The 15,409-nt window shown below is 39.2% G+C and overlaps 1 protein-coding gene across 5 annotated transcripts in view; it reads right to left on the reverse strand.

Moving 5' to 3' along the window:
* POLK (DNA polymerase kappa) overlaps positions 1–15,409 on the reverse strand; it is a 125,816-nt gene that overhangs the window by 59,053 nt on the left and 51,354 nt on the right. The window contains exon 1 of one of the 5 annotated variants that reach the window (XM_066386357.1): positions 293–394. The exons of the other annotated variants lie outside the window; for them this stretch is intronic. The gene's annotated coding sequence lies outside the window, so the exon portion shown is untranslated. Of the gene's footprint in view, positions 1–292; positions 395–15,409 lie in introns of those variants that run through there. 5 annotated transcript variants of the gene reach the window in all.

The following is a 15,409-nucleotide window of genomic DNA, read 5'->3' on the forward strand; positions in this document are numbered from 1 at the left end:
GGTTTGCACATGATTTGGGTCTGCTGCCCCGTGTCAGTCATATGTGGCCGGGATATTTAATAAATCTCCTCCTTTATTAAAACTCTCCAAAATTCATCTGGACTGGGTATCTCTATGTAAACCTGATGGAGTGAGATAGGTATGGTGCCTTTCAGAATCTGGGGTATGGTATTTATAACATATGGGGGCTCATCTGGGATCCGGTGTTTCATGTCACTGGATAGAGACACCCTGAATCGAAATGGACTATTCGGGGAGCTGCCCTACCCACTTGAATCTCGAGAAGAGGCACCACGTGAGACGTTCCAGGGCTTCCAGTTTTCCTTTGGGTCCAGACAGTTCTCCGGTAGGTGCCTCCCGGTTCCCAAATTCAACAATCTGGACAATTCAGTAGAGAAATTAAGGAGGTAGGTAAAACAACTCTCTGGCTTTACTGAATTCTGGCTTTTCTCTGAATTCTTGCTTTTCTGTTCTGTTGTAGCTGCTGCAAAACAGATCAGACGTGGTTGCACTTTTGCAGTAGGCTCTCCAAGACCGAGATGTCGGTGGGGAGTTTGTTGGTCCTGCCTTGGATTTTATCTGGTTAAACTCTGGAAGGATGATTAGTGGAGATTGGGTCCTGCTTCAGGCTCTCGGGGATATCTGCTCATACTTTAGAAGGACATTAATGGGAACCAAGTGGACCAGGTCCACTGGTTCTGTCTTGGGCCTTCAGAGACATCCGTTTATCTAAGAGAGGCATTAGTAGGAACTTCATCCTGCCCAGAACTTCCAGAGGTGTCTAGTTGTGCTCTCAGTAAAATGCCATTAGTGGGGACAATTGTTTTCTAATCTGGAGGACATTAATGGGGATTGGATCAGTCCAGGATTAGTCAGTCTCGCATCACACTGAATCAGTGGAGGCTGAGCTAGCTTGGATTGATTAATCTCGCCTTGGACTTCCAGAGATTTCTCTGTGTTCATTGAGATCTCAGTCTTTGTTTTTATTATTTATTTATTTATTTATTTGGGGGGGGTTGGTTTTTAGAGACAGAGAGAGAGGAATAGATAGCGACAGACAGAGAGGAACAAAGAGAGATGAGAAGCATCAATCATCAGTTTTTCGTTGCAATACCTCAGTTGTTCATTGATTGCTTTCTCATATGTGCCTTGACCGTGGGCCCTCAGCAGACTGAGTAACTCCTTGCTCAAGCCAGCGACCTTGGGTCCAAGCTGGTGAGCTTTGCTCAAACCACATGAGCCCGTGCTCAAGCTGGCGACCTCAGTCTCGAACCTGAGTCCTCCGCATCCCAGTCCGATGTTCTATCCACTGCGCCACCTCCTGGTCAGGTTCAGTCTTTGTTTTTAAAGTTTCTGTCTAGAATCCCATGGTTCAAAGGAATCTCTGGTGCTGTGGTCTGCATGCACTTGAGAGGCCACGAGGGGGAGTCCTTCCCTCGTCTATGAAGCTTTGTCTTTGTCAAAATCTCCGGTATTATTTTAATTGAAATAAAGTGCACTCATTGTTTGTGTATGTGAAGTCCTTTGTTTAATATCTAAATCAGGCCTAGAGAATTAATTCCAAGTAGCAGGTAAACTGATCTCATTTCTTGTAAACACAAGGGCCACTTACTATACCTTACTTAATATTTGAGTTTTATTTATCCCTTGAAGATCTCTATTGTGGGTATTGACAGTCTGATTTCTGTTGCTTTGTTTAATGTAGGGGTCCCCAAACTATGGCCCACAGGCTGCATGTGGCCCCCTGAGGCCATTTATCTGGCCCCCCGCCGCACTTCCGGAAGGGGCACTTCTTTCATTGGTGGTCAGTGAGAGGAGCACATTGACCATCTCATTAGTCAAAAGCAGGCCCATAGTTCCCATTGAAATACTGGTCAGTTTGTTGATTTAAATTTACTTGTTCTTTATTTTAAATATTGTATTTGTTCCTGTTTTGTTTTTTTACTTTAAAATAAGATATGTGCTGTGTGCATAGGGATTTGTTCAGAGGTTTTTTTTTTATAGTCTGGCCCTCCAACGGTCTGAGGGACAGTGAACTGGCCTCCTGTGTAAAAAGTTTGGGGACCCCTGGTTTAATGTATAATGTCTCCTTTATTCCTCTTGTCTCAATGCTGCCATGCCTATTTTAGGCTGGGACCTGCTCCTAATTCCAGCTAAAAGCAGTGGTCATTAGGACTTAGATTCTAACTGTATAGAATGTGACCACAACTCCACTGCCTTGTAGACTTTTCCTGAATATATGTGACTCCTGCTCTTTAGGACATTTCTCAAAATGAAGTAAAATTAGGTTACATTTGAAAATAATATAAAGCAGTAATAGTGTCAACAGAAACTTAGTGAAATTAGTGAGCCATATGCGGCCGGCATATTTAATAAATCTCTTCCTTTAATAAAACTCCTCAAAATTCATCTGGACTGGGTGTCTCTACGTAAACCCGATGGAGTGAGGTACGGTGCCTTTCAGAATCTGGGATATGGTACTTTATAACACTAGTATAGAGGCTTAAAAAGCTAAATGTACATTTTCTCAGTTTCCCTGCAGCTAAAGGGTGGCTACATAACCTTTTTAATCTATGAAACACATGAAATCAATAAAACCAGTAAAATTATGAGAGTGAGAGAGAAGAATGCTATTTAATGAGTTAGAGTACATAAAGAACAGAAGAGTGGCTGGCATATGGTACAAGTTCAAAAAATGCAGTCTATTACCAAAAGGATCAATGGCTAGCTAAATAATGAAACATTCAAAAATTGAGGGAAAAACTGCCAGAAATGTGTAAGTGGGGTTATTTCTGGAATAAAAGCAATTTCCATCCCATGGAAATCCCCACAGCAGGTTTCCTCAAAGGTGGAGAGTTATGAGGGTATAATTAAACGTTTTCCGTTCTTGGACTTGAGCCTGGCTACTAGCATTGTTTCTTAGCATTGTAGTGACACTAGCTACCCACTAGCTGCAGGCAAAGATTGCAACTTCTCTTTTAGAAACAATCACACTGAGTCCCGTGTCTCTAACACCATTGTAAGACTCGCTAGAGGGTCTGCTCCTATTTAGATGGCAACTCACTGAACAAGCTGGGGTACTCTGTGCCTTCTTCAGGCTGTTTCTCTGTCGGAATGTCCCTCCTACTTCTGTCACAAAGCCTTCAATTATTAGTTCAGATGTGTCTCTGAAACTTACCGTATTTCCCCATGTATTAGACGCATCTTTTTTCAAAAAATTTGGGGTCTAAAAACTGGATGCATCTTATACAGTGGTTGCAAATTTGTTTTACTTGCATTTCCTGCTTTTTTGCACTTGTCCTTGCGCTCATTGAGACAGTGATTCATCATCAGACACAGATGAGGACAAGCTAATGGATGGGAGTTTGGATAGTGATGAGGAATTGTATGAATTTTATGATGAATAAAACTTGAGTTCAATAACTTTATGTAATACATTTTTTTCCCCAAATTTCGGGCCCCAAAATTAAGGTGCGTCTTATACATGGGAACATCTTATAAATGGGTTAATATGGTAATTAAATCTCTGTTCTCCGTACCACAGAATTTAATGTTCCTTTATTTGTTTTCCTGTTCTTACTACAGCACTTACAGTTATTAGATACCAAATTATTAGTTTAGTACCTAAGAAGAGTACCTAAGAAGAGATAAAGAAGAGAAAGAACTTACCAGAGTTTAAATTCTTTCCTCGTAAGAGAAAAATGAAAGGGAGGAAAGGAGAAGAGGAATACAATTTACACCTATATCTACAGGGTTGGGCAAAAATAGGTTTATAGTTTGTATGGAAAATAATAATATAATAATACAAGAATAAACTCAGTGCTCTGCATATTCACAACTGTAAGCCTACCTTTCCCATATCCTGTATATATATTTCTGGTTAAAAAAGAGAAAGTAGTCTCTGTAGGAAAATTTTGAAGAGTGAATTCATGCAGTGAGACACCACACTTAATAAGTGAAACTTTTCAACATTGATCCAATGTATCATCCAGATTTAAAACATCTATTCTTCCAGTTTAAATCTAAACTAGAGAATAGCATCCTGACATAAAAAAATATGTAAGCAAATCATGGAAACTAATAAAAACAAGGGTTTGAAAACTATCTTAATCCAGAAAATATGCCTAAACTATGTATGAGTCCACTGAGAATGAGAGCAGCATCTGAAATATTTCAACCCAGAATCTTTGGAAAGGAAAAAGATAATAAATAGAAAGCAAATCAAATGGGAAAAATTCTCCTTAAACTTATATATAAACGCTATGGCAGTTGTTCAGCAATCCATTGACTCACCTCTGCTTATAGCAAGTGTACAGGTGCCAAAAAGAAATGTCCCTACAGATGACTCACACATTCCATTTTCCTTTACTATCTCTCATTAGTCACCATTTTCTGAATTCTTCTTTTAACATCTACTAAATGCCCACCATTGTCTTTTTTTTTTTTTTTTTTTTTTTTCATTTTTCTGAAGCTGGAAACGGGGAGAGACAGTCAGACAGACTCCCGCATGCGCCCGACCGGGATCCACCCGGCACGCCCACCATGGGGCGACGCTCTGCCCACCAGGGGGCGATGCTCTGCCCATCCTGGGCGTCGCCATGTTGCGACCAGAGCCACTCTAGCGCCTGAGGCAGAGGCCACAGAGCCATCCCCAGTGCCCGGGCCATCTTTGCTCCAATAGAGCCTTGGCTGCGGGAGGGGAAGAGAGAGACAGAGAGGAAAGTGCGGCGGAGGGGTGGAGAAGCAAATGGGCGCTTCTCCTGTGTGCCCTGGCCGGGAATCGAACCCGGGTCCTCCGCACGCTAGGCCGACGCTCTACCGCTGAGCCAACCGGCCAGGGCACCACCATTGTCTTTTTCAAGCTTTTACTGAAATCTTCATTCGTGTTTTCCTTTCTTTCACTTTTCCGTCCAACTTTTGATCTGAGTCTCTAACATGTACATTATCCCTTTTGCTACACTTGAGGTCTGGTATGTGTCACAGTGGTTAAGAATAATGGCTTTTGTTTGGATCTCAGCTCTGCCACTGCGTTGTTACATAATAGTGTAACTATCCTTCTATCCTCACTTTCCTTATTTCTAAAGTGGGACTAACTCGCCTGACACCTGTAGTGGTGCAGTGGATAAAGCATCAACCTAGAACGCTGAGGTTGCGGTTCAAAACCCTACACTTGTCTGGTCAAGGCATATATGGGAGTTGATGCTTCCTGCTCCTCCCTCCTTTCTCTCTCTCTCTCTCTCTCTCTCTCTCTCCTCTCTAAAATGAATAAATTTTTAAAAATATATTAAAAAAAATAAAATAAAGTGGGACTAACTCAACCTCAAAAAGTTCAAAGAGTTACAAGAGATACCCATGTAGTGAACTTATCCAGAGATAGGCTTTAAAGATATTACCTATAATTTTAAAAGTAGAAGTGACATTTATTGAGTATATGACATGTATATTATAAGTGCTTCTTATGTTAATGCATTTAATGGTCAAAATAATTCTGAGATAATGATTATTATTCCCATTTTATTGACAAGGAAACAAAAACTCAGTAAGATTAAGTAATTTTTCCTAAGCCATATAACTAGTAAATGGGAGAACTAGACCTGGAAATCAGGTTACTCCAAAGTGAATGCTCTTTCCATTAATTTATGCTCCCCTAAAATGGATTTTAAAAAGTTTTTATCACTGAAATAAACTCAAACAAAACTCTAATGGTACTTTTTTTTATCCATATTATGTCTTTTAAAAAAAATCCTCTTTTTATATTACATCTAGGAAACTATTTCAGAGATTTTGGTTTTCATTTTCTTAATTATATTACTCTAAAAATTGTTGAATAAATCTGAGTTCATAAAATCAACTGTTAAAATGGTCAAAATGCACTGATTTGCTGTGTAGTTGCCATTTACTAAAATATGAATGTTTATTCAATTTATGGACTCATGTTAAAATAAGATGTTTTTGCAGCTGCAAAAATGTGCCTTTAAGAAATCTAATGAGGATGTGATGGGGTGGAGAATGCTTAAAAGAGGTTCTCAGCATCATGAAAGTTCATGTCTATAGAGATTACTTAAACTATACTGCTCACAAAAATTAGGGGATATTTCTTTTTTTTTTAATAAATTTTTATTAATGTTAATGGGATGACATTAATAAATCAGGGTACATATATTCAAAGAAAACATGTCTAGGTTATCTTGTCATTAAATTATGTTGCATACCCCTCACCCAGAGTCAGATTATCCTCCGTCACCCTCTATCTAGTTTTTTTTTTCTGTGCTCCTCCCCCTCCCCCTAACTCTCTCCCTCCCTTCCTCCTGCATCCTCCCTCCCCCCACCCCTGGTAACCACCACACTCTTGTCCATGTCTCTTAGTCTCGTTCTTATGTTCCACCAATGTATGGAATCATGTAGTTCTTGTTTTTTTCTGATTTACTTATTTCACTCCGTATAATGTTATCAAGATCCCACCATTTTGCTGTAAATGATCTGATGTCATCATTTCTTATGGCTGAGTAGTATTCCATAGTGTATAGGTGCCACATCTTCTTTATCCACTCCTCTATTGAAGGGCTTTTTGGTTGTTTCCATGTCTTGGCCACTGTGAACAGTGCTGCAATGAACATGGGGCTACATGTGTCTTTACGTATCAATGTTTCTGAGGTTTTGGGGTATATACCCAGTAGAGGGATTGCTGGGTCATAAGGTAGTTCTATTTGCAGTTTTTTGAGGAACCACCATACTTTCCTCCATAATGGTTGTATTACTTTACAGTCCCACCAACAGTGGATGAGAGTTCCCTTTTCTCCGCAACCTATCCAACATTTGCTATTACCCGTCTTGTTGATAATAGCTAATCTAACAGGGGTGAGGTGGTATTTCATTGTAGTTTTGATTTGCATTTCTCTAATAACTAATGAAGCTGTGCATCTTTTCATGTATCTGTTGGCCATTTGTATTTCTTCCTGGGAGAAGTGTCTGTTCATGTCCTCTTCCCATTTTTTTATTGGATTGTTTGTTTGTTTGTTGTTGAGTTTTATGAGTTCTTTGTAAATTTTGGATATTAGGCCCTTATCTGAGCTGTTGTTTGAAAATATCAGTTCCCATTTAGTTGGCTGTCTGTTTATTTTGATATCAGTTTCTCTTGCTGAGCAAAAACTTTTTATTCTGATGTAGCCCCATTCATTTATCTTTGCCTTCACTTCTCTTGCCATTGGAGTCAGGTTCATAAAATGTTCTTTAAAACCCAGATCCATGAGTTTAGTGCCTATGTCTTCTTCTATGTACTTTATTGTTTCAGGTCTTATATTTAGGTCTTTGATCCATTTTGAATTAATTTTAGTACACGGGGACAAGCTGTAGTCGAGTTTCATTCTTTTGCATGTGGCTTTCCAGTTTTCCCAATACCATTTGTTGAAGAGGCTTTCTTTTCTCCATTGTGTGTTGTTGGCCCCTTTATCAAAGATTATTTGACCATATATATGTGTTTTTATTTCTGGGCTTTCTATTCTGTTCCATTGGGCTGTGTATTTTTCTGCCAATATCATGCTTTTTTGATTATCGTGGCACTATAATATAGTTTAAAGTCAGGTATTGTAATGCCCCCAGCCTCATTCTTTTTCCTTAGGATTGCTTTGGCTATTCGGGGTTTTTTATAGTTCCATATAAATCTGATGATTTTTTGTTCCATTTCTTTAAAAAATGTCATAGGAATTTTGATGGGAATTGCATTAAATTTATATATTGCTTTGGGTAATATGGCCATTTTAGTTATATTTATTCTTCCTATCCAAGAACAAGGAATATTTTTCCATCTCATTGTGTCTTTTTCTATTTCTCTTAACAATGCCTTGTAGTTTTCGTTATATAGGTCCTTTACATTCTTTGTTATGTTTATTCCTAGGTATTTTATTTTTTTTGTTGCAATCGTGAAGGGGATTATTTTTTTGAGTTCGTTTTCTAATATTTCATTGTTGGCATATAAAAACGCTATGGATTTTTGTATGTTAATTTTGTATCCTGCGACCTTACTGTATTGGTTTATTGTTTCTAGTAATCTTTTTGTGGAGTCCTTCGGGTTTTCGATGTATAGGATCATATCATCAGCAAAAAGTGATACCTTTACTTCTTCTTTTCTGATATGGATGCCTTTTATTTCTTTGTCTTGTCTGATTGCTCTGGCCAGAAATTCTAGCACCACGTTAAATAAGAGTGGAGAGAGTGGACAACCCTGTCTTGTTCCTGATTTAAGGTGGAAAGTCCTCAGTTTTATTCCATTTAATATGATGTTGGCTGATGGTTTATCATATATTGCCTTTATCATGTTGAGATATTTTCCTTCTATACCCATTTTGTTGAGAGTCTTAAACATAAAATTGTGTTGTATTTTATCGAAAGCCTTTTCTGCATCTATTGATAAGATCATTTGGTTTTTGTTTTTTGTTTTGTTGATATGGTGTATTACGTTAACCGTTTTACGTATGTTGAACCATCCTTGAGATTCTGGGATGAATCCCACTTGATCATGATGTATTATTTTTTTAATATGTTGTTGTATTCGATTTGCCAGTATTTTGTTTAGTATTTTAGCATCTGTATTCATTAGAGATCTTGGTCTGTAGTTTTCTTTCTTTGTGCCATCCTTGCCAGGATTTGGAATGAGGGTTATATTGGCCTAATAAAATGTGTTTGGAAGTATGGCTTCTTCTTCAATTTTTTGGAAGACTTTGAGTAGAATAGGAACCAAGTCTTCTTTGAATGTTTGATAGAATTCACTAGTATAACCGTCTGGGCCTGGACTTTTATTTTTGGGGAGGTTTTTAATAGTTTTTTCTATTTCCTCCCTGCTGATTGGTCTGTTTAGGCTTTCTGCTTCTTCATGACTCAGTCTAGGAAGGTTGTATTGTTCTAGGATTTTATCCATTTCTTCTAGATTGTTGTATTTGTTGGCATATAGTTTTTCATAGTATTCTACAATAATTCTTTGTATATCTATGATGTCTGTGGTAATCTCTCCTCTTTCATTTTGGATTTTATTTATTTGAGTCCTGTGCCTTTTTTCCTTGGTGAGTCTTGCCAAGGGTTTGTCAATTTTGTTGATCTTTTCAAAGAACCAGCTCCTTGTTTTATTGATTTTTTCTATAGTTTTTCTGTTCTCTATTTCGTTTATTTCTGCTCTGATTTTTATTATCTCCTTTCTTCGGCTGGTTTTGGGTTGTCTTTGTTCTTCTTTTTCTAGTTCCTTAAGGTGTGAAGTTAAGTGGTTTACTTGAGCTCTCTCTTGTTTGTTCATATAGCCCTGAAGTGATATGAATTTTCCTCTTATTACTGCTTTTGCTGCATCCCAGAGATTTTGATATGTCTTATTTTCATTTTCATTTGTCTGTATATATCTTTTGATCTCTGCGCTTATTTCTTCTTTGACCCATTCATTTTTTAGAAGTATGTTGTTTAGTTTCCACAATTTTGTGGGTTTTTCCCCCTCTTTTTTATAGTTGAATTCTAGTTTCAAGGCTTTATGATCAGAGAATATGCTTGGTACAATTTCAATTTTTCTAAATTTGCTGATATTGTCTTTGTGGCCCAACATATGGTCAATTCTTGAGAATGTTCCATGTACACTAGAGAAAAATGTATACTCTGTCGCTTTGGGATGAAGTGTCCTGTAGATGTCTATCATATCCAGGTATTCTAGTATTTCGTTTAAGGCCACTATATCTTTATTGATTCTCTGTTTGGATGACCGATTTAGAGCCATCAGCGGTGTATTGAGGTCTCCAAGTATGATTGTATTTTTGTCAGTTTTTGTTTTAAGGTCAATAAGTAGCTGTCTTATATATTTTGGTGCTCCTTGGTTTGGTGCATATATATTAAGGATTGTTATGTCTTCTTGATTCAGTGTCCCCTTAAACATTATGAAATGACCATTTTTGTCTCTCAGTACTTTTTCTGTCTTGTAGTCAGCATTATCAGATATGAGTACTGCTACACCTGTTTTTTGGGTGTTGTTTGCTTGGAGTATTGTTTTCCAGCCTTTCACTTTGAATTTGTTTTTATCCTTGTTGCTTAGATGTGTTTCTTGTAGGCATCATATAGTTGGATTTTCTGCTACTCTGTGTCCTTTTATTGGTAAGTTTAATCCATTTACATTTAGTGTAATTATTGACACTTGTGGGTTCCCTATTGCCATTTTATAAATTGCTTTCTGTTAGTTTTGTATCTTGTTTGATTCTTCTGTTTTTCTATCATTTGTTTTTGTTTGTTTGTATTCCATACTTCTTTCCTCTGTTGCTACCTTTTTTAAGTCAAGTGTTTTTGTGGTGGTTTTTTCAAGGGTGGTTACCATTAAGTAATGAAAAGGGTACCTACCATATTCATTGTAGTACCCTATCTTATGAGTATTTCTGCGCTTCATCATCCTTTGCTACTGTTAATCTTCATCCTTTCCCCCCTTTTTTTCTTTTGTTGTCACAGTTTAAGTTTGGTTTTATTGTATTCTTGGTGGAGCTGTTACTTGTGGTTTTGTTTTCTTTTGTTCTTTGACTCTGGTTGGAAAACCCCCTTTAGTATTTCCTGGAGTGGGGGCTTTCTGATGATAAATTCCCTCATCTTTTCTGTATTTGTGAATGTTTTTATATCTCCTTCGTACTTGAAGGATAGCTTTGATGGGTATAGTATTCTTGGCTGAAAGTTCCTCTCTTTTAGGGCTTTAAATATTGGGGTCTACTCTCTTCTAGCTTGTAGAGTTTCTGCTGAGAAATCTGATGATAATCTAATAGGCCTTCCTTTATATGTTGTACTCTTCTTTTCCCTGGCTGCCTTGAGAATTTTTTCTTTGTCATTGGTTTGTGTCATCTTCATTATGATGTGCCTTGGAGTGGGTTTGTTGGGGTTAAGAAAACTCGGTGTTCTGTTTGCTTCTTGAATTTGAGGCTTTAGTTCTTTCCACAGGCTTGGGAAGTTCTCGTCTATTATTTGTTTGAGTATATTCTCCATTCCATTTTCTTTCTCTTCTCCCTCTGATATACCTATTATTCTTATGTTATTCTTTCTGATGGAGTCAGACAATTCCTGTAGGGCTTTCTCATTTTTTATTATTTTTGAGTTTCTTTCTTCTTCTCTCTGTTGTGCCTCAAGTTGCTTGTCTTCTATTTCACTAATCCTATCTTATATCTGGGCTGTTCTATTAGCTAAGCTTGTTACCTCGTTTTTCAGTTCGTGAATTGAGTTTTTCATTTCTGTTTGATTTGTTTTTATACTTTCAATTTCCTTGGTAATATATTCTTTGTGATCGTTGAGTTGTTTTCTGATCTCCCTAAATTGCCTTTCTGTGTTTTCTTGTATATCTCTGAGTATTTTTAAGATTTCTATTTTAAATTCTTTGTCATTTGGCTCCAAGGCTTCCAATATGTTAAATCTTTTGTCCATAGATTTTTCCTCATCTATTTGTGTTACCTCTCTATCTTTTGTATCCATAATATTCTATTTCCTTTTTCTTATTGGCATCTGAGGGTGGTCTTGTTGATAGTGTTAATTAGAATTAATAAAGAATAAAAAGGAAAAAAAAAAACAACAAAAAAAAGGAAAACACCCCACAAAAAAAACAGTAATAATTTATTATTTCCCCCTTTTTTCTTTCTTCTCTTCCCCTCCTCTCCCCTCCTTAGGGAAATATCGTGATGACCTGTGAATTATATTATGCTAAATGGAACAAAAACTGCCTATAACGGAGGGCCTGATTTGGGGTGAAGAGTTCAAGGGGTAAAAAAGGGAGTAGGGACCTACTAAATGCAAAAAAAAAAAAAAAAGAAAAAAAAAGGATAAAATCTTAGACAAGCATAAAATTATTTGCTTGTAAGTGATGGTCGACTAAGAGATATAATGAGAAGGGTAAGAGGGAAACAGAAAAAAGGAGAGAAAAAATAATAATAATTAAAGATGAAAAAAATAAAAATAATAAGTAAAAATCTGTTGTATTAAGTGGAGCAAAGACTAACTACAACGGAGACCTTGGGTTGGGAGGAATGCTAGTGAGTTAAAAAGCAATGTAAAAAGTACCCAAAATGCCACAAAAACAAACAAACAAAGGAAAACCAAAAACAAAAGCAAAAGAACAAAAAACAAAACAAAAAAAAAAAAACTTGAGTCCCAAATTAAATAATTTTTTCGTGATTGAGGATTGAATGGGAGGAAAAGTAAAAGGAGAAAAGAAGAAATGAATAGAAAGGAAAAAATAAGAAAAAGAGAGAAATGAAGGAAGAAAAAAAAGGAAGAGAAAAAACAAGACAAAAGGGGAGAGAGTGAGAGTTAACCGTTTTGGAGTGTAACCCTAAAGGAGAGTAATGATGAAGAAAAGAAATAAAATGTAACACTCATGGGTAGTGTAGTTCAAGAAAAGGGAAGCATAAGATGGGCAGAGAATAAAAGGACCGAGGTGAGGAAATAAAAATAATAATAAAGGCATTAAGATAGAAGAAAGAAACAACAACAACAAAGAATTAGTGGAACAAGTTATAAAGTCTGTGGATTTTTCTTGATTTTGAGAGGTTAACTTCTTCCTTTTTCTTTGCTCTCCCTCTTCCTGGTCGGTGACTCTGTACCCAAGGCTCTGCCCCTGTGTCACGCTTAGGTACGGATTTGCAGTTGATGGGATTCTATGGCAATGTCATATAATTGGCTTTAGTCTCACTGGTAGTCAAGGCTTGTTGGCGTTTGCAAGGTCCAACAGTGAGAGAGTTTGCTTTTCTGGAGTCTCTCTCCTAGTCTCCCCTTCCTGAATTAGCAGCCTGGTGATCCAGTTATGAGGCTGCCACTGCTTCTGTCTGGGGAGTAAGAGGCTCAAAGAGCTGGGAAATCCCCACTCTATCCCCACTCAGCGCAAGGCTCTGGGTAAGGCTCTGGCAGTCAGAGCCTCCAGCGTAATCAGGTGGGGCTGGAGTCAATTGTTGTCAAGGTGACTGTTCAGCACCTAGCATTCAGTGGACCACTCAACCCAGGCTTTCCACACTTTGTAATCTATTTTGGCTGGGAAGAAGAGGCACTAGTTGTTGCAAGTCCCTCTTGTTAGCGTATATCCCTGAATATGGAGGCTCTGTCAATCAGAAGTTGCCCCCGCCCCTTTAGCGAGAGGCACTGAAAAATATCACGTCTCTTGTCTTGGATGGCTGAACTGAGAGAGATCCTATCAATTAGAGCCCAGTAGGTGCGCAGATTTCGTGGGTTAAGCTAATTTCAGTGATTGGATCCGCAGCTGTGCTCTAGAAAGTATTTCAGGCTGCCTGCGCGCCCCTCCTGCCAACGCTTGATTGTTAGCTTGAATGGCTGGGTGAGGTGCTCCGCCCACGGAGAGAATCTCTGGAATGGGCAAGACAGCCTTGGCGCCCCTCCTGGACCGCGGCAAGGGGTATGCGCGCGGTCTCTCAGGGCACACCAGTGGATGGGGACCCTCACTCGCAGTGCGCAGGCTGCTGGGGACGCTGGTGGTGTAAGGGAGCTCGCTCTGCGACTGGACCGCGGCCCGGGGCGCGCGCGGTTTCTCAGGGCAGTGCGCGGGCCGCTGGGGACGCTGATGGTGCAAGTGAGCTCGCTCTGCGACCAGACGTCGGTTGGGGCGCACGGTTTCTCAGGGTACGTGGGAGGCCACCAGCGCCCAGGCTGCCGCTCCCGAGTGTGGGCGGGCAGTTGCACGCGTGGGTTGACTCACCACAGGCGTACTCCCTCCTCGGCTTGAATGAACGTCCATGCGGTAGTTAGCTTCCTTCACACCCTCAGCTTCAAGTGATAATAGTCCTTTCGCTTTCAGTGTGTGTGGAACTCCGGAATGCTCCCAGGATAAATTTTTCTGTTTCTAGTTGATAAATTTGTTGAGATTTTGGGGAGATTTGTCGGACGCGCTGCTCACGGCGCCATTTCCGTGACGTCACCTCCGGGATATTTCAAAATGAATATGAAGTGATAAAAAAAGCATTTGACTTTTTTTATTAAACAAGAAATTCAGAAAAGCAAATGTCAAATCAAAGATTTGATTATGCAAATGAGATGCAAAACCAACTTTTATTTCATTGGTGAAAATACACTATACAAAAGGCTGAAAAGTATGGGAGTATCTGCACAATCCCTGATCTTGAAAGTGCATATCCTGCAATTTTCTAGTCCTTGCAATGCCCCTGCAACATGATTTGCCCGAATGCAAAGCCTGGAGAGCCATAGGACGTCTTGAAGCTGGTCACAGACGACAGTGGCAACAGCACTTGTAACATCCCAAAGCGTGATTAGCAGACTGTGGAATCACTTTCAAGAGACTGGCACAGTATGAAGAAGACAAGGGCAGGGTCGCCCTTCTGCCACAACAGCAAGAGATGACCTTACTTGCAAGAAGGAACAGGCACAGCAATGCAACAGAGCTGTGGGGACAGTTTCTTGTTGCCACTAGATGATGGATATGCACCCAGACCATATGAAATCAGCTCCATCATGTTGGACTGTATGCCCGGTGACCAATGGTATGCATTCTGTTATCTGCTGAACACTGTAGAACCTGTAAAAGGTGGGCTGATGAGCATTGTCATTGGAACTGTGATGAGTGGTCAACTGTCCTCTTCTCTGATGAGTCACAGTTCAGTCTGCAGCCTAACAGTCAATGTGTCCTGATCTGGCATGAACGAGGCACATGGGAGAATCCAGGTTTCATGTAAGAAAAGGACTCCTTCGGTGGTGATGGAATCATGGTGTGGGCTGACATCAGCATTGGTGGTCATACTGACTGCCACATCATCAGAAACAGATCGCTGACTGCTGTCATATATCAAGATGAGGTCCTGCACCCTATAGTAGTACCCTATGCTGGAGCAGTTGGAAACAACTTTCTTTTTATGGATGATAATGCCAGGCCCCACTGTGCACATCTTGTCAACAGCATGCTTCAAGAGGCAGGAATCGAACGCATGGACTGGTCTTCACGTTCTCCAGACCTGAATCCCATTGACCATACTTGGGATGCACTGGGAAGACGTCTGGCAAACCGTCCAATGCCTCCCACAATACTTCTTAAACTGGAAGTTACCCTGGAGCAAGAGTGGCAGAGGTTCCCACAAGAACTGCTGGGCAATCTGATCCTGTCCATGCCCATCACTGTCATTGTGTTTTGGCAGTCTTGAGTGACCATACACCCTATTGAACAGTCAATATGTGGCACTCTTATCCAGTTTGACATGTATCTGTTCACCCCCACCAATATGGTACTTGCTATTCAATCATGATACTTGAGTTTGCATCTCATTTGCATAATTGGACAATTTTCTTTGACTTAGCATTTGCTTTCCTGATGTTCTTGTCTAATAAAAAAAAACAAATGCCTCTTTTCTAATTGCTGCATATTCATTTTAAAATATATCTTACTTTTTATGAGTAGTGTATCTTA

Source organism: Saccopteryx leptura, chromosome 5 (genome assembly GCF_036850995.1).
Source record: "Saccopteryx leptura isolate mSacLep1 chromosome 5, mSacLep1_pri_phased_curated, whole genome shotgun sequence".
In the NCBI taxonomy this organism is placed as follows: domain Eukaryota; kingdom Metazoa; phylum Chordata; class Mammalia; order Chiroptera; family Emballonuridae; genus Saccopteryx; species Saccopteryx leptura.